At 41.6% G+C, this 23,366-nt stretch overlaps 1 long non-coding RNA gene across 1 annotated transcript; it reads left to right on the top strand.

Annotated features, from left to right (window-relative positions):
• The first annotated feature begins 2,784 nt into the window (after positions 1-2,784).
• Positions 2,785-21,780, top strand: LOC122681941. Its single transcript, XR_006337159.1, has 3 exons — positions 2,785-2,849; positions 15,476-15,477; positions 21,686-21,780. It is a non-coding gene; the product is annotated as an uncharacterized LOC122681941 (long non-coding RNA).
• The last annotated feature ends 1,586 nt before the right edge of the window (positions 21,781-23,366 follow it).

Raw genomic sequence — 23,366 nt, 5'->3', positions numbered from 1 at the left:
AAAGCAAAGGTCCTTGTGAAAAGAGCCTGCAGGCAAGTTCCTTCTGCTCTGGCAAACCAAAAATGCCCGAGGTAAGAGGCCAAGTAAAGACAAACATCTGCAAACATCTCAAGTTACCAAATAGTCACAGTCCATCAAGGTAAGAGATAGATGGAGGCATGTGCTGGGTAGAGTGTGGCAAAAGAAAGGATGCCTGTCGACACCTATCCCCTAGCTACTGACACCAAGAACTTTGGAGCCCTTTTCCTTTCTCTCTCTTCCTTCCTAGCTCAATTGGAGCAGTTACCAGGAGGGCCCTCACAACTCCAGTTGGTTGATACCTCTCTCTCTGTCTAAATTAGGCCTCCTCATCTATGTCCAGGGCTTCCCTGGTGGCTCAGAGGTTAAAGTGTCTGCCTGCAGTGCGGGAGACCCTGGTTCGATCCCTGAGTCGGGAAGATCCCCTGGAGAAGGAAATGGCAACCCACTCCAATATTCTTGCCTGGAGAATCCCATGGACGGAGGAGCCTGTGGGCTACAGTCCACGGGTCGCAAAGAGTCAGACACGACTGAGCGACTTCACTTGAACTTTCATCTCTGTCCAAGTCTATTGCTGAAGTCTCAATCCATTCTCATGAAAGAAAATTCTCATGATATGCAGATTTGCCCATTTTACTGTCTTTTCTCTGTCCCTGCCTCAGTGATTCTTTAGCCCTTATTTTCTAGCCATTTCCAGAGCAGCACCAGGGTGTTTCACCTTCACTACCTGTGTTCCTGCTGTTCCCTTGATTAGGGAGGCAACTTATCTAGTGACACTCAAAAGTCACTATTTCTTTTTCTTTTTTTAATTGAAGGATAATTGCTGTACAGAATTTTGTTGTTTTCTGTCAAACCTCAATATGCATCAGCCACAGGTATACATATATCCCCTCCCTTTTGAACCTCCCTCCTATCTCCCTCCCCATCCCACCCCCTAGGCTGATACAGAGCCCCTGTTTGAGTTTCCTGAGCCACACAGCAAATTCCTATTGGCTATCTACTTTATGTATGGTAACGTAAGTTTCCATGTTACTCTTTCCATACATCTCACCCTCTCCTCCCCTCTCCCCATGTCCAAATGTCTGTCCTCTATGTTCATTTCTCCATTGCTGCCCTGTAAATAAATTCTTCAGTACCATTTTTCTAGATTCCACATATATGTGTTAGAATACGGTATTTATCTTTCTCTTTCTGACTTACTTCACTCTGTATAATAGGTTCTAAGTTCATCCACCTCATTAGAACTGACTCAAATGCATTCCTTTTATGGCTAAGTAAGACTCCATTGTGTATATGTACCACAACTTCTTTATCCATTCATCTGTCAGTGGACATCTAGGTTGCTTCCATGTTCTAGCTATTGTAAATAGTGCTGCAGTGAACAATGGGGTACTTGTGTCTTTTTCAATTTTGGTTTCCTCAGGGTATATGCCTAGGAGTGGGATTGCTGTGTCATATGGTGGCTTTATTCCTAGTGTTTTAAGGAATCTCCATACCGTCTTCCATAGTGGCTGTATCAATTTACATTCCCACCAACAGTGTAAGAGCGTTCCCTTTCTCCACACCCTCTCCTGCATTTATTGTTTGTAGACTTTTTGATGATGGCCATTCTGTAAAGTCACTATTTTTAAAAATGAAGTCTTTCTGTCACTGAGTCCAAGTTTGCTCTGTTTGCTGCACAGTAGGCCAATGAATCAGAGATGAGGTGTTAAGGCAAGGACTATGACTTTTTTCGGAAAGCCAGCAGACTGAGAAAATATCTCAAAATAACCAAAAGCAGTAAAAAGCAAAGGTTAAAGTCAAAGAAACAGATTCAACATGGAGTCAGAATTGGCTCTTCCCTGTAATATTTCTTCCTGCCCCACCTTGTTACAGACTTTCTTTTGGAATCCCCACCTGTGCCCTGTAACTATTTCTCAGCAACAGCCACACTTAGGGTTCCTACTTTGCATATTTTCTTCCCCAACCAGAATGTGAGACGAATGTCTTTTGGAGACCCAGCAGATGACTGGCATACAGTGGATGTGCCATAGTTATTAGTGATGATGTTCGCTTGTGGGTCAGAGAGGGTCTACTGGGGAAAGAAGGGGTAAACTCCTTTTGATTTCTCCTGCCTTCCCTCCTTCCTCACCCTGCCCCATGTTTGGAAACCTGTTTTGTTTAGAAGGCTCAGCTAGGAATTTGCTAGTCCAAACGGACTGTAAGGTAAAGGGTAAAGCTCCAGCTTCTTGTCCTTTATCCTCATGAAAATTAGGAGGGAAGGATACAGAAAGAGAAAGCTTAAAAATGTAAAGAGTAAGGGCCATGTTCAGTTGCTGTTTTAATTTTTATATTAAAATTTTGTTGAGGTATCAGCTAGTCCAACTGCCCTTTAGGGTCAGGGAGAAAGTCTCACCTTGGGACTGGATAGGTGGAACATGTCCTCACAGTTTTCACAATATATAAAGCAGGATCCCACTCTTCTATATGTAGTAGTGAATTGTTTCTTATCCTGTTTGGGGAAGCAGTGAATGTTTTTGTCCTCCTGTTGTCATTAGCTGAAGATTCATTGACTGATACACAATCCTATCTGCTTAGTGGTACAGAAGGTTCTATTTTCCCCTCATGCCTCCCAACACCTGTTTCTTTAGGCAAAATGCCTATGGTGGGGTATGGGTGTTTTAAGGAGTTCTGAGCAGTTTAGGTGGTGGTTAAACCTTCCCTGGTAGCTCAGCTGGTAAAGAGTCCACCTGCAATGCAGGAGGCCCCAGTTTGATTCCTGGGTTGGGAAGTTCTCCTGGAGAAGGGATAGGCTACCTACTCCAGTTTTCTTGGGCTTCCCTGGTGGCTCAGTCTGTAAAGAATCCACCTGCAATGTGGGAAACCTGGGTTTGATCCCTGGGTTGGGAAGATCCCTTGGGGGAGGGCATGGCAACCCACTCTAGTATTCTTGCCTAGAGAATCGCCATGGACAGGGGAGCCTGGGGGGACTGAAGTTCATGGGGTTGCAAAGAGTCGGACACAACTGAGCAACTAAGCCCAGCACTGCACATCCCCAAACAGCAGCCATCCATGAGGATTCTGGTGGTGGCAAGCATTACTTTGGAATCCTCCCTCTAGCTTATTAGCACTTGGATAAAGCCTTGTCCACTAGCCTGTTTGCACATGAACTGAGAAACCTCAGGCTAAGTAGCTAGTCAGATAGGGACGCAGCCCCTCCTACCAGCCTGAGCACACAGCTGCCCTGGAGGGCCCAGGATCTAGCCCTGCCCACCAGGTCATCAGCACTAGTTAAGGACTTCTGGGGCTCCCCTGCTAGTTGCTGGGACCTAGCCCTGTCCACCAGTGGGTCAACTCCAGAACACACAGGGGCCTGTAGCCAGAGACTTAGGGACTTGTCTCTGCCCATCAGCAGGCTGACATTACCACAGGGAACCCTTCCAGGGTGCCAGACACACCAACTAACAGGCTGATATCAGCTTCAAGACACCTTGGAATCCTCAGTCAGCTGCCCTGGGATCCAACCCCACTAAGCAGTGGGTCAGCATTAGGTGTGAGACATCTCAGACCCCACAACCAGCTGTATTGGGAATGGACACCACCCATCAACAGGTCAACACTAGATCCAGTTCTCCAAGCCCCTCAATCTTTGACTCTGGAACCCAGTTTCACTCACCAGTGGGCCAGCACTAGCCTGGGGAACCAGGGCTGCATAGCCAGTCACTTTGTGACCCAGCCCCACCCACCAGCAGCCAGCAGTCTCTGTGCAAAGTAGGGCCTGGCAACCAACCAGACCAGGGACCAGCCACATGTACCAGACTACCCAAAGTAGTTAGCCTACCACAACAGAAGGGCCACACAACCCACATAGGAGGCACCCCTAGAGCATATAAATCTGGTGACTAGAGGAGTGTGCTGCTGGGAGGCATAGGGCATCTCCTGCAAAAGCCCATTTCTCTAAGACTGGAAAATATAATTAACTTACCAAACACATGGAAATAAGAATAATAAATTAGGTAGAGTTAGGAGACAGAGAAATAAGTTCCAAATGAAGGAAGAAGCTAAAACCCCAGAAGAAGAACTAAGTGATGTGCAGATAAGCAATCTACTGGATAAAGAGTTCAAGGTAATGATTGTAAAAATGCTCAAAGAACTTGGGAGAAGAATAGACAAACTGAATAAAAGATAGAATTTTTAAAAATTTACTTTTTTATTAAAGTATAGTTGAATTACAATGTGTTAACTATTGCTGTCCAGTAATAAATGAACTCAGTTATACATATATTTACATATTTATATACATTCTCTATATATCAGTTATGGCTTATCATGGAATATTGAATATATTTCCCTGTGCTATAGGGTAGGACCTTGTTGTTTATCCATTCTCTGTATAATACTTTGCATCTGCTAATCCCAAACTCCTTCTCTGACACTCTTCAAACTCCCTTGCCCCTGAAAACCACCAGTCTATTCTCTGTGTCCTTGATTTTGTCCTCTGTCTCACAGATAGGTTCATTTGTGTCATATTTCAGATTGCACATATAAGTGATATCATGTCGTATTTGTCTTTCTGACTTACTTCATTTAGTATGATAATCTTTAGTTGCATCTGTGTTGCTACAAATGACACTAGTTTGTTCTTTTTTACGGTTGAGTAAATTCTATTGTGTGTGTATATATATACATATATATGTGTGTGTATATATATACACATGTCTTGGATACTGCAAATAATGCTGCTCTGAACATTGGGATGCATGTATCTTTTTGAAATATAGTTTTGTCCGGATGTATGCCCAGGAGTTGTTGGATCATATGGTTATTCTATTTTTAGTTTTCTGAGCAACCTCCATACTGTTTTCCATGGTGGCTATCCCAACTTACATTCCCACCAATGGTGTAGGAGGGTTCCCTTTGATAGATAGAATTTTTAAACAGAGAGTTAGAATATATAAAAAAGAACCGAATAGAACTAAATACAATAACTGAAATAAAAAATAACTAGAAGGAAACAATAGTAAATTAGATGATACAGAAGAATGGATCAGTGAACTGAAAACACAGTAGTGGAAATCATTTCAAAATGAATAAAAAAGGAATAAAAAGAAGTGAGGACAGTTTAAAGGACCTCTCAAACAACATCAAACATACTAATAATCACTTTATAGAGATCTCAGAAGGAGAAGAGACAGCGTAAGGGTCAGGGATCATATTTGAAGACATAATAGTTGAAAGCTTCCCTAACCTGGGAAAGAAAATAACCATTCAGGACCAAGAAGTACAGTGAGTTCCAAACAAGATCAATCTAATCCTGGTGTTGTTTTTGCTGTACATCAAACAGACTCAGTTATATATATATATATATACATATATATATGTATATATATATGTAGTGATAGATAGTGATAGTGAAGTTGCTCAGTCGTGCCCAACTCTTTGCGACACCGTGGACTGTAGCCCAACAGGCTCTTCTGTCCATAGATTTCCCAGGCAAGAATACCGGAGTGGGTTGCCATTTCCTGCTCCAGGAGATCTTCCCAACCCAGGGTTCGAACCTGGGTCTCCAGCATTGTAGGCAGACGCTTTACCGTCTGAACCACCAGGGAAGTCCATGTATATATATACACACACACATATATATATTCTCTACATATCAATTATGGCTTATCACAGGATATTGAATATAGTATAGATATAGAGCTTCTTCATGTTCAGCTGCACAGAATTTAATCAATCTGATTTCGATATTGACCATTTGGTGATGTCCATGTGTAGAGTTGTCTCTTATGTTGTTGGAAAAGGATGTTTGCTATGACCAGTGTAGTCTCTCGGCAAAACCATGTTAGCTATTGCCCTGCCTTGTTTGGTACTCCAAGGCCAAACTTGCCTGTTTTTCCAGGTATCTCTTGAATTTCTACTTTTGCATTCCAGCATCCTAGATGAAAAGTACTTTTTTTTTTTTTTTTTGGTGTTAGTTCTAGAAGGTCTTATAGGTTTTCACAGAACCATTCAATTACAGCTTCTTTGGCATTAGTGTTTGGGGCATAGTCTTGGATTATTGTGATATTGAATGGTTTCCTTGGAAATGAACCCACATCATTCTGTTGCTTTTGAGATTGCACCCAAGTACTTCATTTTGGACTCTTTCATTGGCTATGAGGGCTACTCCATTTCTTCTAAGGGATTCTTGCCATGGTAATAGATATAATGGTCATCTGAATTAAATTTGCCCACTCTCATCCATTTTAGTTTACTGATTCTGAAAATGTCAATGTTCACTCTTGCCATCTCTTGTTTGACCACTTCCAATTTACCTTGGTTTGTGGACCTAATATTCTAGGTTCCTATGCAATATTATTCTTTACAGCATGGGACTTTATTTTTACCACCAGACACATCCACAATTGGGTGTCGTTTCAGCTTTGGCTCATCCTCTTCATTCTTTCTGTTCTTCTCTAGTAGCATATTGGACACTTACTGATCTGGGGTGGGGGGCCTATCTTTCAGTGTCGTATCTTTCTGCCTTTTCATACTGTTTATGGGGTTCTCAAGGCAAGAATGCTGATGTGGTTTGCCATTCCCATAAGCCCCTTATCCTTCTCCATGAGAGGGCAGACAGACTGAAAACCACAGTCACAGAAACTAATCAATCTAATCACATGGACCACAGCCTTGTCTAACTCAATGAAACTATGAGCCATGCTGTGTAGGGCCACCCAAGACGGATGGGTCATGGTGGAGAGTTCTGACAAAATGTGGTCCAGTGGAGAAGGGAATGGCAAACCACTTCAGTATTCTTGCTTTGAGAACCCCATGAACAGTATGAAAAGACAAAAAGATAGGACACTGAAAGATGAACTCCTCAGATTGATAGGTACCAAATATGCTACTGGAGATCAGTGGAGAAATAGCTTCAGAAAGAATGAAGAGATGGAGCCAAAGCAAAACAACAACCAGTTGCGGATGTGACTGGTGATGGAAGCAAGGTCTGATGCTGTAAAGAGCAATATTGCTTGGGAACCTGGAATGTTAGGTCCGTGAATCAAGGTAAATTAGAAGTGGTCAAACAGGAGATGGCAAGGGTGAACATCGAGATCTTAGGAATCAGCGAACTAAAATGGACTGGAATGGGTGAATTTAACCCAGATGACCATTATATCTACTACTGTGGGCAAGAATTCCTTAGAAGAAATGAGGTAGCCCTCATAGTCAACAAAGAGTCCAAAATGCAGTATTGGATGCAATCTCAAAAATGACAGAATGATCTCCGTTCCTTTCCAAGGCAAACCATTCAATATCATGGTAATTCAAGTCTATGACCCGACCAGTAATGCGGAAGAAGCTGAAGTTGAATGGTTCTATGAAGACGTACAAGACCTTTTAGAACCAACACTCCCGAAAGATGTCCTTTTCATTATAGAGGACTGGAATGCAAAAGTAGGAAGTCAAGAAACACCTGGAGTAACAGAAAAATTTGGCCTTGGAGTATAGAATGAAGTAGGGCAAAGGCTAATAGAGTTTTACCAAGAGAATGCACTGGTCATAACACTCTCTTCCAATAACACTAGAAAAGACTCTACACATGGACATCACCAGATGGTCAACACCAAAAAATCTTTGCAGTCAAAGATGGAGAAGCTCTATACAGTCAGCAAAAACAAGACCGGGAGCTGACTGTGGCTTAGATCATGAACTCTTTATTGCCAAATTCAGACTTAAATTGAAGAAAGTAGGGAAAACCACTAGACCATTCAGTTCAGTTCAGTCCAGTTCAGTTCAGTCGCTCAGTCGTGTCCTACTCTTTGTGACCCCATGAATCGCTATGACCTAAATCAAATCACTTACGATTATACAGTGGAAGTGAGAAATAGATTTAAGGGACTAGATCTGATAGAGTGCCTGATGTACTATGGATGGAGGTTCATGACATTGTACAGGAGACAGGGATCAAGACCATCCCCAAGAAAAAAGAAACGCAAAAGAGCAAAGTGGCTGTCTGAGGAGGCCTTACAAATAGCTGTGAAAAAAAGAGAAGCGAAAAGCAAAGGAGAAAAGAAAAGATATACCCACTTGAATGCAGAGTTCCAAAGAATAGCAAGGAGAGATAAGAAAGCCTTCCTCAGCGATCAGCGCAAAGAAATAGAGGTAAACAACAGAATGGGAAAGACGAGATCTCTTCAAGAAAATTAGAGACTCCAAGGGAACATTTCATGCAAAGATGGGCACAATAAAGGACAGAAATGGTATGGATCTGGCAGAAGCAATGTTAAGAAGAGGTGGCAAGAGTACACAGAAGAACTATACAAAAAAAGATCTTCATGACCCAGATAACCACAATGTTGTGATCACTGACATAGAGCCAGACATCCTGGAATGTGAAGTCAAGTGGGCCTTAGGAAGCATCACTGTGAACAAAGCTAGTGGAGGTGATGGAATTCCAGTTGAGCTATTTTAAATCCTAAAAGATGATGCTGTGAAAGTGCTGCACTCAATATGCCAGAAAATCTGGAAAACTCAACAGTGGCCACAGGACTGGAAAAGGTAAGTTTTCACTCCAATCCCTAAGAAAGGCAATCCCAAAGAATGCTCAAACTACCGCACAGTTGTGCTCATCTCACAGGCTGGTAAAGTAATGTTCAAAATTCTCCAAGCTTCAGCAATACATGAACCATGAACTTCCAGATGTTCAAGCTGGTTTTAGAAAAGGCAGAGGAACCAGAGATCAAATTGCCAACATCCACTGGATCATTGAAAAAGCAAAAGAGTTTCAGAAAAACATCTATTTCTGCTTTATTGACTATGTCAAAGCCTTTGACTGTGTGGATCACAATAAACTGTGGAAAATTCTGAAAGAGATGGGAATACCAGACCACCTGATCTGCCTCTTGAGAAACGTGTATGCAGGTCAGGAAGCAACAGTTAGAACTGGACATGGAATAACAGACTGGTTCCAAATAGGAAAAGGAGTACTTCAAGGCTGTATATTGTCACTCTGCTTATTTAACTTATGATGCATCTCATGATGCAGAGTACATCATCACAAACGCTGGGCTGGATGAAGCAGAAACTGGAATCAAGATTGCCAGGAGAAATATCAACCTCAGATATGCAGATGACACCACCTTTATGGCAGAAAGAGAAGAAGAACTAAAGATCCTCTTGATGAAAGTGAAAGAGGAGAGTGAAAAAGTTGGCTTAAAGCTCAACATTCAGAAAACTAAGATCATGGCATCTGGTCCCATCACTTCATGGCAAATAGATGTGAAAACAGTGTCAGATTTTATTTTCTTGGGCTCCAAAATCACTGTAGATGGTGACTGCAGCCATGAAATTAGAAGATGCTTGCTCCTTGGAAGGAAAGTTATGACTTACCTAGATAGCATATTCAAAAGCAGAGACGTTACTTTGCCAACAAAGGTACATCTAGTCAAGGTTGTGGTTTTTCCAGTGGTCATGTATGGATGTGAGAGTTGGACTATAAAGAAAGCTGAGTGCCAAAGAATTGATGCTTCTGAACTGTGGTGTTGGAGAAAACTCTTGAGAGTCCCTTGGACAGCATGGAGATCCAACCAGTTCATCCCAGAGGAGATCAGTCCTGAGTGTTCATTGGAAGGACTGATATTGAATCTGAAACTCCAATACTTTGGCCACCTGATGAGAAGAGCTGACTCATTTGAAAAGACCCTGATGCTGGGAAAGATTGAAGGTTGGAGTAGAAGGGGATGACAGAAGATGAGATGGTTGGATGGCATCACTGACTCAATGGACATGAGTTTGGGTAAATTCCGGGAGTTTTTGATGGACAGGGAGGCCTGGTGTGCTGCAGTCCATGGAGTCACAAAGAGTTGGACATGACTGAGTGACTGAGCTGAACTCTCCAGTGGACCACGTTTTGTCAGAACTCTGACAAAACCCACCTTGCTGGTGGGCAAGGCCATGCTCAGTAAATCTTTAATCCCGTTTTCTGCTTATGGGTGGGGCTATATTCCCTCCTATGGTAAGAGTATGGCGACCTCCTCTGAGTTATGCCAGCACCACCACGCCTCCTGGGACTGCTGCTATCAGTGTCCTTGACCCCTCAGCAGGCCACTGTCAATCCACGCCTCTGCCAGAGACTCCCAAACACTCACAGGCAAGTCTGGGTCAGTCTCTTGTGGGGTCACTGCTCCTTTCTCCTGGATCCTGGTGTGCACAAGATTTTGTTTCTGCCCTTCAAGAACTTCTTTTTCCCCAGTCCTGTGGAAGTACTATAATCAAATCCTGCTGACTTTCAAAGTCACATTTCCTGGATATTCTCAACCCCTTTGCTGGATCCCCAGGTTGGGAAGTCTGTTGTGGGGCCTAGAGCTTTTGCAACAGTGTGAGATCTTTTTTGGTGTAATTGTTCTCCAGTTTGTGGATCACCCACCTGGTGGTTCTATGGTGGGATTAATGGTGACATCCTCTAGGGGGACTCGCACCACAACCTGTGCCTCCCAGGAGTGCTGCTGACAGAGCCCTTGTCCCTGTGGCAGGCCATCTGACGCATGATTCCACAGGCGACTCTGAAACACTCAAAGGCTGATCTGGCTCATTTTCTTGTGGAGTTCACTGCTCCTTTCTCTAGGCCCTGGTGCACACAAGGTTTTGTTTGTGCCCTCCAAGCATCTCTGGTGGGTACGGGGTTTGATTTTAAATGGGATCGCACCTCTCCTACTGTCTTGTCTTGGATGTGGGGTGTCCTTTTTTGGTGGGTTCCAACACTCTCCTGCCAATGGTTGTTCAGCATCTAGTTGCAATTTTGGTGTTCTTGCAGGAGACGATTGTGTGGATCACAACAAACTGTGGAAAATTCTAAAACACATAGGAATACCAGACCATCTTACCTGTCTGCTGAGAAACCTGTACATAGGTCAAGAAGTGACAGTCAGAGCCTTATGTGGGACAACTGACTGGTTCAAAACTGGAAAAGGATTATATTGTCACCTTGCTTATTTACCTTATATTCAGAGTACATCATGTGAAATACTGGGCTGGATGAGTTACAAGCTGGAATCAAGATTGCTAGGAAAAATATCAACAGCCTCAGATATGCAGATGATATCACTCTAATGGCAGAAAGCAAAGAGGAACTAAAGAGCCTCCTGATGAGTGTGAAAGAGGAGAGGGAAAAAACTGACTTGAAACTCAACATTCATAAAGCTAAGATCATGGCATCTGGACTCACCACTTCCTGGCATGTAGAAGGGGAAAAAGTGGAAGCAGTGACAGATTTTCTCTTCTTAGGCTCCAAAACTACCGTGGATGGTGACTGCAGCCATGCAATTAGAAGTTGCTTGCTTCTTGGAGGGAAAGCTATGACAAACCTAGACAGTGTGTTGAAAAGCGGAGACATCACTTTGCTGACAAAGGTCTGTATAGTCAAAGCTATGTTCTTTCCAGTAATCATGTGTGGATATGACAGTTGGACTATAAAGAAGGCTGAGAGTCAAAGAATTGATGCTTTTGAATTGTGGTGCTGTAGAAGACTCTTGAGAGTCCCTTGGACAGTAGGGTGATCCAACCAGTCAATCCTAGAGGAGATCAACCTTGAGTACTCATTGGAGGGACTGATGTGGAAGCTCCAATACTTTGGCCACCTGATGTGAACAGCCAACTCATTGGAAAAGACTCTTATGCTGGGAAAAATCGAAAGCAAAAAGGAGAATAGGGTGGCAGAGAATGAGATGATTAGATGGTTAGATAACATCAACGACTTAATGAACATGAACTTGGCCAAACTTGGGCAAAAAGATAGTGAGGGATAGGGATGCCTGGCATGCTGCAGTCCATGGGGTTGCAAAGAGTCGGATATTACTTAGCAACTGAACAACAGCAACAAATAAGGCTATCAGCTTACTTTTCAGTAGAAACTCTGCAGGTCAGAAGGGAGTGGCACTATATATTTAAAGTAATGAAAGGAAAACACTATAACCAAGAATATTCTACCAGACAAGGCTTTCATTCAGATTTTATGGAGAGATCAAAATTTTTACAGACAAGCAAACGATGTAAGAGTTTAGTATCAGTAAACTGACTTCACCAGAAATGTTAAAGGGACTTCTGTAAGTGAAAAAGAAAAGATTGCAACTAGAAATATAGAACTTATGATGGAAAAATCAGTAAAAACTTGGTAAAGGCAAATATACAGTAAAGGTAGTAAATGAACCATTTATAAAGCTAGTAGGAAGGTTAAAAGACAAAAGGAGTAAAATTATTTATAGCTACAATAAGTAGTTAAGGGATATACAAAACAACATGATGTAAAATATGATGTTAAAACAGTAAATATGGGGGGACCAGATTTGGTATAAAAAAACAAAGTTGTTAAAATGCATTTGACTTAAGAGATCAGCAACTGAAAATAATCATATGTAAGTATAGATTGCTGTGTATAAACTTCATGTTGTGTGCTTGCATATTAAGTCGCTTCAGTTGTGTCCAACTCTTTGGGATGCTATGGACTGTAGCCCACCAGGCTCCTTTGTCCATGGGATTCTCCAGGCAAGAATACTGGAGTGGGTTTCCATGATCTCCTCCAGGGGATCTTCCTGACCCAGGGATTGAGCATGTGTCTCTTATGCTGCCTGAACTGGCAGGTGGGTTCTTTATCACTAGCACCACCTGGGAAACCCACAGAGGGAACATACCTTAGTAAAAGAAAAGCTACATATGACAAGCCCACAGCTAACATCATATTCAATGGTAAAAAGCTGAAAGCATTTCTTTTAGAATCAAAAACAAGACTAGGATGCCCACTGTCACCATTGTATTCAACATAGTATTGGGAACTGTGGCCACAACAATCAGAAAGAAGAAATCGAGTAATCTAGATTGGAAAGAAGAAGTAAAACTGTCGCTGTTGACAGATGACATGATAGTATACATAGAAAACCCTAATGTTGTTGCCTTTGTTTAGTCACTAAGTTGTGTCTGACTCTTTTGCAACCCCATGGACTGTAGCCTGTCAATCTTCTCTGTCTAGGGGATTTCCCAGGCAAGAATACTAGAGAGGGTTGCCATTTCCTTCTGCACGGGATCTTCCTGACTCAGGTATTGAAGCCACGTCTCCTACATTGGCAGGTGGATTCTTTACCACTGAGCCAGCAGGGAAGCCCCAGAAAACCCTAAGCTGTGCTGTGCTTAGTCACTCAGTTATGTTTGACTCTTTGCAACCCCATGGACTGTAGCCTGCCAGGCTCCTCTGTCCATGGGGATTCTCCAGGCAAGAAGAATACTAGAGTGAGTTGCACACCCTCCTCCAGGGGATCTTCCCAACCCAAGGACTGAACCCAGGTCTCCCACATCACAGTCAGAGTCTTTACCATCTGAGTCACTAGGGAAGTCTAAATGCAAGACCGGATGCTCTATAATTGCTAGAGAAAAACATAGGCAAAATACTCTTGGATATAAATTGCAGTAATTTTTTTAGATTTGTCTCCCAGAGTAATGGAAACAAAAATAAAATAAACAAATGGGACCTAATTAAACTTAAAAGGTTTTTCACAGTGAATGAAACCATAAAATGAAAAGACATCTCCTGAATGGGAGAAAATATTTGCAAATGATGTGACTGACAAGGGATTAATTTCTAAAACATACAAACAGATCATATAGCTCAATATAAAAACAAACAACCCAATCAAAAAATGAGCAGAAAATCCAAATAGACACTTCTTCAAAGGAGCCCTAAAGATGGCCTACAGACACCTGAAAAGATGCTCAACATCAGTAATTATTAGAGAAATGCAATTAAATGCATCACTAATTATTAGAGAAGTGCAAATCAAAACTACAATGAGGTATAATCTTACACCAGTCAGAATGACCATCAACAAAAATCTACAAATAATAGGGCTTCCTTGGTGACTCAGTGATAAAGAATTCTCCAGCCAATGCTGGAGACATGGGTTTGATTTGTGGTCTGGGAAGAGCCCACATGCCATGTGACAACTAGGCCCACCAGCCACAAATACTGAGCCTGTGCTCTAGAGCCTCGGAGCCACAACAACCAAACCCATGTGCTGCAACTACTGAAGCCCATGTGCTCTAAAGCCTGTGCTTCACAAGAGAAGCCACCTCAATGAGAAGCCCATGGACAGCAACTAGAGAGTAGCCCCTGCTTGCCACAACTAGAGAAAAGCTTGTGCAGCAACAAAGATCCAGCACAGCCAGAAAAAAAAGAAAAGTAAAATAAAAAAAAAATTAAAAAAAAATTTTTTTTTAATCTACAAATAAGAGAAGCTCCTGCTTGCCACAACTAGAGAAAAGCTTGTGCAGTAACAAAGATCCAGCAAAGCCAAAAGAAAAAGAAAAAAATAAAATTTAATGTTTTTTTTTTTAAAAAAAACTACAAATAATAAGTGGTGGAGAGAGTGCCAAGGAAACAGAACTCTCTTAGTCTGCTGGTGGGAATGTACCCTGAGGCAGCCACTAAGGAGAACAATATAGAGTTTTCTTAAAAATCTAAAAGTAAAGTTCCTATATGATCCAGCAGTCCCACTTCTGGGCCTATACCCAGAAAAGATAAAAACCTAATTTAAAAAGATACATGTACCCCAATGTACATAGCAGCACTGCGTATAATCTCCAAGACATGAAAGCAACCTCCAAGTCTGTTGACAAATAAATAGATATGTATTTACAATTGAATATTACTATAAAAAGGATAGGCCATTTGCAGCATCAATGGACCTAGAGATCATCATACTAAGTGAATGACTCATACAGAAAAAGAGAAATATATGATATTACTTATATATGGAATCTAAAAAAAAGGGACACAAACTTATTTTATAAAATAGGAATAGAAAAAAAAAATAAAAAAAAAATAAAATAGGAATAGACTCACAGACATCGAAAATTAACTTATGGTTACCAAAGGGGTAAAGATGGGGAGGGATAAATTTGGAATTGGAGATTAACAGATACAGACTGCTGCTGCTGCTGCGTTGAGGTGGCTTCTCTTGTGAAGCACAGTCGTGTCCGAATCTGTGTGACCCCATAGATGGCAGCCCACCAGGGTCCCCCATCCCTGGGATTCTCCAGGCAAGAACACTGGTGTGGGTTGCCATTTCCTTCTCCAATGCATGAAAGTGAAAAGTGAAAGTGAAGTCACCCAGTTGTGTCCGACTCCTAGTGACCCCATGGACTGCAGCCTACCAGGCTCCTCCACCCATGGGATTTTCCAGGCAAGAGTACTGGAGTGGGTTGCCATTCTCCAGTATTCTAATTTGGCTGGTACATGGAACAAACATTTTCCCGAGGACATGAAAAGCAAACAAACAAACAAAAGAGACCTAAGGCAGAATACAGGCAGTTACAGGTATTCATAGTAAGCAGCATTTGACCTGCAGAAGTGAGTGCCATGGGGCGCTGACAGCATCAGCTACATCCTGACACCTCCAATGAGAGAGTGAAACAAACTCTCATGTATCACAAAACAACTTCAGAGAAGGCGTCTTGGGAGATTCTGGGGTGGGAGCCTGAGACAGCAACCACCCTGGGTCCCATTGGAAGAATTCTAAGGATGGGGACTTTTTGCCCTGAGAGTAGGAGAGGGTCTCTCAGAAGTAAGACTTCACTACTTGAGGACTGATGGAGACCACCCAAAAATAGGGCTAAGTTCCCACTGCTGAATCTCAACCATGCCACCTACCCTGTCCTCTATTAGAGTCAATGCCCTGCTGTGAACAGTAGGGGTTTTCTCTAGACAATTGGCAAAACTAGCTTTTATTATTTACTTAGAACTCTTAGCTCTTTCTTTCTAGCAAATTATTGGTGTAATGAATGTGCATCTTGGCAGAAAAATACAGATGTGCAAGAATATCTTTTAATTTTCATAACTGAAATTGAACTCAATTTCTATTGTGAACTTCATTTTGTGTTGATGTCACCTTAATCTCAGTCAGTTGTTGCCCTAAGTTTCCAGGATGCTTTCAGAAATTCAAAGCATTGGCAGATGACTTCTGACCAGTATCATCACTGTCAATGTCAGCATCATACAAGATATTCTCTTTCAATCTTGTCTTTGCTGATCAGTTCACACAAGGCCTTGCTGGCCCAACCCTCATCCTTGACTGAATGATTCCTTGGGGGCTAGCTGTCTCTTAGCCAGCCACTGTGTCCCTCTTGATTCACAGGATATTCTAATGTTCTAATGATGGGTCAAGGGGACTTGGTGAATCCTTCAGATCCTCTGGGCTATTAAAAAATGTACGCAACTCATTCTATTACTTCTACACTTTGCTGTCTCTTGGGAGCCCTCACCAGGCTGGCTCAACCTCCATGTGCACACAGCCAACTCTATTGGGAAGTCTGATTGCCACCCTAAGATCTACCCAGAGTTCTCTCTGCACTTGGATTTCCCACACTGATCTGGGTTCACTGAGGAAAGAAAACAAGATATAGAGCTCTTTTTTTTTTTTTCAGACACCCACCATCATGTAACTTGCCTCACTATCTAGTTTGGGGATTTCTTCTGGTATAGGTAGTGTGAGTGAGTGCTTGCTCTCAAGTTAAACATGTTCTCGCAAACATGTTACATTGTCTACACATATATTCCTCTAGATTTCTTTCTAGTGTACTTTTAATTTCGAGATAATTGTAGGTTCGTATGATTCTCTAAGTAATAATACAGAAAGATCCTTGTATCCCTCACCCATTTACCTCCAGTGGTAACATACTGCATAACTATAGCACAAAATCAGAGTCAGGAAATTTGACATTGACACTGATTACTTAGTTATCATCCTCTGTGTGTGTGTTTGTGTGTGTGTATGCTTGTGCACATGTATGTATTTACTTTTATGCTATTTATCACAGATGTAGATTCTTGTAATCACTGCCATACTTATGCAAAACTGTGTGATCACAAAACTCCCTTATGCTGTCCTTTATATAATTTTATTATTTATGGCTGTGCTGGGTCTTCATTGTGGCTTGTGGGCTCTTCATTGCCACATATGGGCTTTCTCTAGTTGGGGCAAGTGGGGACTACATTCTAGTTGTGGTGCACAGGCTTCTTGTTGCAGTAGATTCTCTTGTTGTTGAGAATGGAGTCTAGGAAGCTCATGTTCAGTAGTTGTGGTGCAGGGGGCTTAGTTTCCCCGTGGCATTTGAGATCTTAGTTCCCAGATGAAGGATTGAACCCATGTCCCCTGTATTGGCAGGTAGATTCTTAATCACTGGGGCCTCCAGGGAAGTCCCTGTCCTTTTTTTTAAAAATTATTCATTTATATTTATTTATTTGTGTTGGGTTTTGGTTGCAGCATGAGGGATCTTTAGTTCTAGCCTCTGAAATCTATTTTTTTTTTTTAGTTGCAGAATGCAGAATCTTTACTTGTGACATGTGAACTCTTAGGTGTGGCATTTGGTTGGGATCTAGTTCCCTGACTAGGGATTGAACCTGGGTCCTCTGCATTGGGAGTGTGAAGTCTTAGCCACTGGACCACCAGGAAATTTCCCTTTATGCTGTCCTATTATAGCCACATCTATATTCCTTCCACTTCACTCCTCCCAGTGCTGTCCCTAACTCTTGGCAACTACGAACAGATTCTCCATATGTATACTTCTGTCATTTCAAGAATGTTATAAGTGAAATCACACAGTATGCAATCTTAGAAGTTTATTTACACAGCATTATTGCCTGGAGATTTTTATCCAAGTTGTGTGTATCAAGAGCTCATTCCTTTTTATTGCTGAGTAGTATTTCATGGCATGTATGTTCCACAGTTTATTTAACCATTCACCTGTTGAAGGACTTACAAATTGTTTCTAGTTTTGACTATTATAAGTAGTCAAAATAATACAATCGTGGTGAACATTTGTTTACAGGTTTTTGTGTGAATGTAATTTCTCTGGGCTAAATGCCCAGGAGTGCAACTGCCGAGTCATATGAAAGTTACCAAATTGTTTTCCAAGCAGCTGTATAATTTTACATTCCTACCATCAATATATGAATGATTCAGGTTACTTTGTATTCTTGTCAGCATCTGGTGTTGTCACAACTTTTAATTTTAGCCATTTTGGTAGGTGTGTAGTGCTATCTCATTGTAGTTTTACTTTGCATTTTCCTAATGGCTAATGATACTGGATTTTTTTTTCATTTACTTATTTACTATCTGTATATCTTCTCTGGTGAAATGTTAGGTCAGATCTTTTGTTCATTTTCTAATTGAGTTTTTCTCTGTGGGTTTTTGTTGTTGTTTGTTTTGTTTTCTTTGTTTTTGGTGTGTACTTTTTTTAAACTGTTGAGTTTTGAAAGTTCTTTATATAATCTAGATACTAGTCTTTTGTTGGACATGTGATTTGAAAGTATTTTCTCCTAGTCTGTGGCTTTTCTTTTCATCCTCTTAAAGGACCTTTCATAGAGCAAAAGTTCTAAATTTTTATTAAGTCCAATTTATCAAAAATTTTCTTTTATGGATTGTGCTTTTGATGTCAAATTTAAGAACTCTTTACCTAATCTTAGATCCTAAGGGTTTTCTCCCAAATTTTTTCCTAAAGATTTAATTATGCATTCAAGTCTATGACTCATGACTCATTTTGACTTAATTCTTGTGTAAGATGTGATTTTTAAATTGAAAGTTTTGTTTTTTTGCCTTTGGATATCCAGTTGTTACAGCACCATTTGTGGAGAAGGCTATCCTCCTTCTGTTGAATTGTTTTTGCAAGAAACAATTTTTTGTAAGAAGTCAGTTGGGCATATTTGTGTGTGATTTATTTGTGGGTTTTCTATTCTGTTCCATTGATCTATGTATCTATCCTTTTGTTATATTTTGTATGTATGATTTCAGTTATTTTAAATTAGTTGAGGTTTGTTTTATGGCTCAGGTCATGGCTTATCTTATGAATTCTTGAAAAGAATGTGTGTGCTCTTATTACTGGTTGTGATATTCTTTTTAAAATTAATTTTTATTGGAGTATAGTTGCTTTACAATGGCAGTGTTCTTCATATGCCAATTATATCCTTTTGGTTGATAGTGTTGTTGAGTCTTTCTACATCCTTATTGATTTTCTAATAATTTAATCATTGCTGAGAATGCGGTTGATGTCTTCATTTATATTTGTGGATTTGATTATTTCTCCTTTCAGCTCTATCAGGTGTTACAGCACACATTTTGAGACTCTTTTGCAAGTATGCACGTGGGATCCTTGTACTTTCCTGGAGGATGAGTCCTTTTATTCTTATGTCATGTTGCTCTTTGTCTATAGCAGGAAAATTATTATCCTCATTTACAGATGAGGAAACTGAGGTGTGAAAGAATTTAAAATTAGGTCTAGGGACTTCCAGTGGTTAAGACTGCATACTTCCACTGCATGGGGTACAGTTTTGATCCCTGGTCAGGGAACTTAAAATCCCACACACTGCACTATGTGGCCAAAAAAGAAAAAAAAAAAAAAAAGAAAACAGAAAACATTACAACAAAACTAGGTCTAAAAATGAGGGAAATAGAAAGTTGCCACTACAGTAATAGCAGTAATATCAGTAGCAGGAAAGCTCCATTGATGGTCACTAAAATTAGTGGATAAAAATCAATGAGAAACAAAATCTGAAAGTAGCATATTTATTAATTATAAAGGGATAATATAAAAGTGGAGAGTTCTGGCTGCCAACACTTTAACCAAGGGATCAAGGTCAAGATCACTAATATTAACAATGTTGATATTACATATCCCCTGACATGAAGGGTACACTATTGCTTCTCACTGCAGTCTAATCATGATAAAACAGGTAAACCCAAATTGAGAGACACTCTGCAGAGTCCCATAGAGGTGCCTGGATTAGAATCCAGAGCCCATACTATTTCCACTTTAGTCAGGAGAGGTATGGAAGCTAAGGATAGGGACGTGTCTCCTTTCTGAAGGGACATGCACTTGCCTCAATGCTGACTGGATAGGTACTTCACTGCTTGGGACTCACTACTTCAGTGCTCTCTGTGGCTGGAATCCACATATCTTTGTCTGAGGGCTTTCTCCAAAGTATGAAGGTAGTTCTGTTTGTGTTGGCCAAAGAATACCCTCCCATCATTCCTACATGGCCCTCAACCAATGACCAAGAGGAGGAGTATATAGACATCCCACTCAGGTCCTTTTCCCATCAGGCAGAGGTTTGGGGGTACAGGGGTAACGCTAGGACATGTTCTTCATTGACTTCCAGAGTTCCTCTGTGGGATTGAGCCCTAATTGCCCACTGGCAGCTTATTGATAACGTACCTTTATTGACTGCCTTCCCTTCACTGTCTCATTTCCTCACTCCCCTGTTCACGTTTCCTGGCATCACCTCTCAATTAAACTACTTGCATCTAATTCCTTGTTTGAGAGTTTGCTTCTGGGAGAACCTCATCTAAAGCAATGCCTGAATGACACCATTATCCTCCAGTCACAGACTGATTGAAATTAGCCAAGGCATTATGCATGAGCAGTACCAAACAAAGCTGCCAGGAATAGTTTCTTGGGTGGTGTAATATACAGTTACCGGAGTTGTACAAATTGATGCCTGTATTAGTTTCCTGTTGCTGCTGTAACAAAGTAGCTTAAAACAACACATATTTGTTATCTAGCAATTCTGGAGGTCAGAAGTTCAAAATGTGTTTCACTGCACCAAAATCAAGGTATTGGCAGGTATAGGTTCATTTTATGGCTATATCTAGGAAAGGATCTGTTCCTTGCCTTTTTCAAGCTTCTTGAGACTTCCAGTATTCCTTGATTTGTGGCCCCTTTCTCCATCTTCAAAATCAGCAGTGTAAAACCTTAAAAGAGGCTATGTATGAGGGGGCAACAGTGTGCAGAGAAAGCACAGTAAGAGAGAGGAAGGTGGCCAAAGGAGTTATGAATACTCATTGGAAGGACTGATGCTGAAGCTGAAGCTCCAGTATTTTGCTCATGGAATGTGAACAGCCAACTCATTAGAAAAGTCTCTGATGCTGGGAAAGATTGAGGGCAGATGGAGAAGAGGGTGTCAGAGGATGAGATGGTTGGATGGCATCACCAACACAACGGACATGAACTTGGGCAAACTTTGGGAGATGGTGAAGGACAGGGAGGCCTGGCATGCTTCAGTCTATGGGGTGGCAAAGAGTTGGACATGACTGGGCGACTGAGTATCAACATACATATTATATATTTATATAATTTGTATATAATATATTATTAACAAATTATTGGTATATAAATACACACAGAGAGAAAGAATGTGTGTGTGTGTGTGTGTATGTGTGTGTGTGTGTGTGTGTGAGCATGTGCTCACTAACATGTGGCTTCAGGGAGTGAGGTGGAGTGAGTGGAATAGTGATAGGATCTGGAAGGAACAAGAGGAATTTTAAGGAGAAAACAGGTAGGATGGGTCTGTGTCTAAGGAAGTGAGTGGCCCTATTTGAGGTAGGACTGCAGAGAAGTGAAGCCAATGGGTTTTGTAGACAGACATCTTAAAAACCACCAGAAAGGTGTACAAGATGAAAAAAAATGGAAGGGCATGTGGTCTGTGGCTCCAGGCAGACCAGACAGTTGGTAGAGCCTTCCATAAGTGTCCAGGATTGCAGAGACAGAAGAGATAAGGCTCTGAGACCAGGGAGGCGAAAAAGGAGAAGCTAGGTTTGTTATGGGAAATAGGGCTGCAGTTTCATATTTGGAAGTGCTTGTGTTTGGGATTCCCTGATGACTGAAGTGGTGAAGAATCTGCCTGCAATGCAGGAGACCTGGGTTCGATCCCTGGGTAGAGAAGATCCCCTGGAGAAGGAAATGGCAACCCACTCCAGCATTCTTGCCTGGGAAATCCCATGGACAGAGGAGCCTGGCAGGCTGCAGTCCATGGGGTTGCAAAGAGTCAGACACGACTGAGTGACTATAACTTTCACTTTTCACTGTGTGTGATGAGTAAGTGTAGGGTTTAGCAACAGGTTGAGGAAGAAATATTACACTTGCAACTTCTATAAAACATTTTGTTCTTTATTAAAAATCCTTGCATATCAAGTGAGATGCATCCATGAATTCATGTAACAAGCGTTGAGCTGCTGCTTGGCACTGAGCAGTTCTCCGCACTGGAGACAGAAACAGTGAACAAATAAGGAGAGTGAATGGACTCACGGAAATAGCTAAAAAAGAAAAAGAAGACAAGGGTATGAATGAGGGAGTGGGTGAGTAGATGACAGAGGCAGAAAAGGCTTTTCTTGGCAGGAGGTGATGTGGATTTTCAGTATCCATGACACCTGCAAAGAGAGGCTTGCCTAGCTCCCATCCTCCTGCCCATCTGGCCTGGAGAGCAGATTTAAACCAATGTTCCCCATTCTCCTCCTCCTTGAAGTCCTTTCTTTTTTCCTTCCTCCTTTTCTTCTTCCCACGTCTTCCTTTACCCTGGAGCTTGGGAGGACCAAGCCTGGAAGAGACAGAGACTATGATGTCTTCTTGCTTCCATTTTTTTCTTTCCATCTTGGACCCAACTCAAAAAACAAAAATGTGTAGAGGCCTACTGCAGGGAATACAAGATAGGAGACTCCCATTGCCAAGGGCAGTTGTCCAGCAAAGGGCATCTGGGAGCCATTAGCAGCCAATGTGCCCAAGAGCTATAACAGGGTGTATCAGATTGTAAAGGGGATCTGTGTCAGGCAGCAACAGTGTCCACAAAAACATTTGTAAAGTAGCAGATAAACTTACACTTGGCTGGAGGGAATGCACATTGGTATAATACTTTGGAGAACAATTTGATAATATGTTACAGAGTGGAAGACAAAAGTGTTCTATGACCCAGTGCTTCCACTTCCAGTCATATACCTTAGAGATTTGTTTACATATGGGACAGTCTTATAGAGAGGGAGAGAGGAGTGCTACAGACTGGGCCCCCAGGGAGCACTGACATTTAGGCAACTGGAAGAAGATGGAGACTTAATTGTAGACTGGAAGAAGTAGGAACTGTGGCCCTGCTCATTGCAATGTCCCCAGTGACATGTCTGCCCATGAGGAAAGCTCCTGGGGTGCACAGGAAAGGAAGGAAGAAGCAGTGAAGGAGACAGAGGTCAGAGAGAATAAAAAATGACGATCCCTCACCCTGAATACCAGAGGAAGAGATTGTTAAAGGAAATCAGACAGTGAGAAGTAGAATACTGCCTGCCATATCAGTAAATGAAGAATGTCACAGTCATCAGCAATTGCAACCACCCTTAACCATGAGCCCTGAGGGAGTCCAGGAAGGAATGCCAAGCATCTAGCAGCCATCAGACTGTAGCTACCACCAAAGGTGCAGCCGGAGGAAACTGAGGATGAGAAAACACAGAATACCGATCCCAGATAGCTGAGGTGCACATCAAAGGAATGACTTCAGTCAGCTGAGACTCTTGCATCTTTCCACACAG

Source organism: Cervus elaphus, chromosome 23 (assembly GCF_910594005.1).
Source record: "Cervus elaphus chromosome 23, mCerEla1.1, whole genome shotgun sequence".
Taxonomy (NCBI): domain Eukaryota; kingdom Metazoa; phylum Chordata; class Mammalia; order Artiodactyla; family Cervidae; genus Cervus; species Cervus elaphus.
Note: the sequence above shows the minus strand (reverse complement) of the source record. Positions and strands in the feature narration are given on the sequence as shown.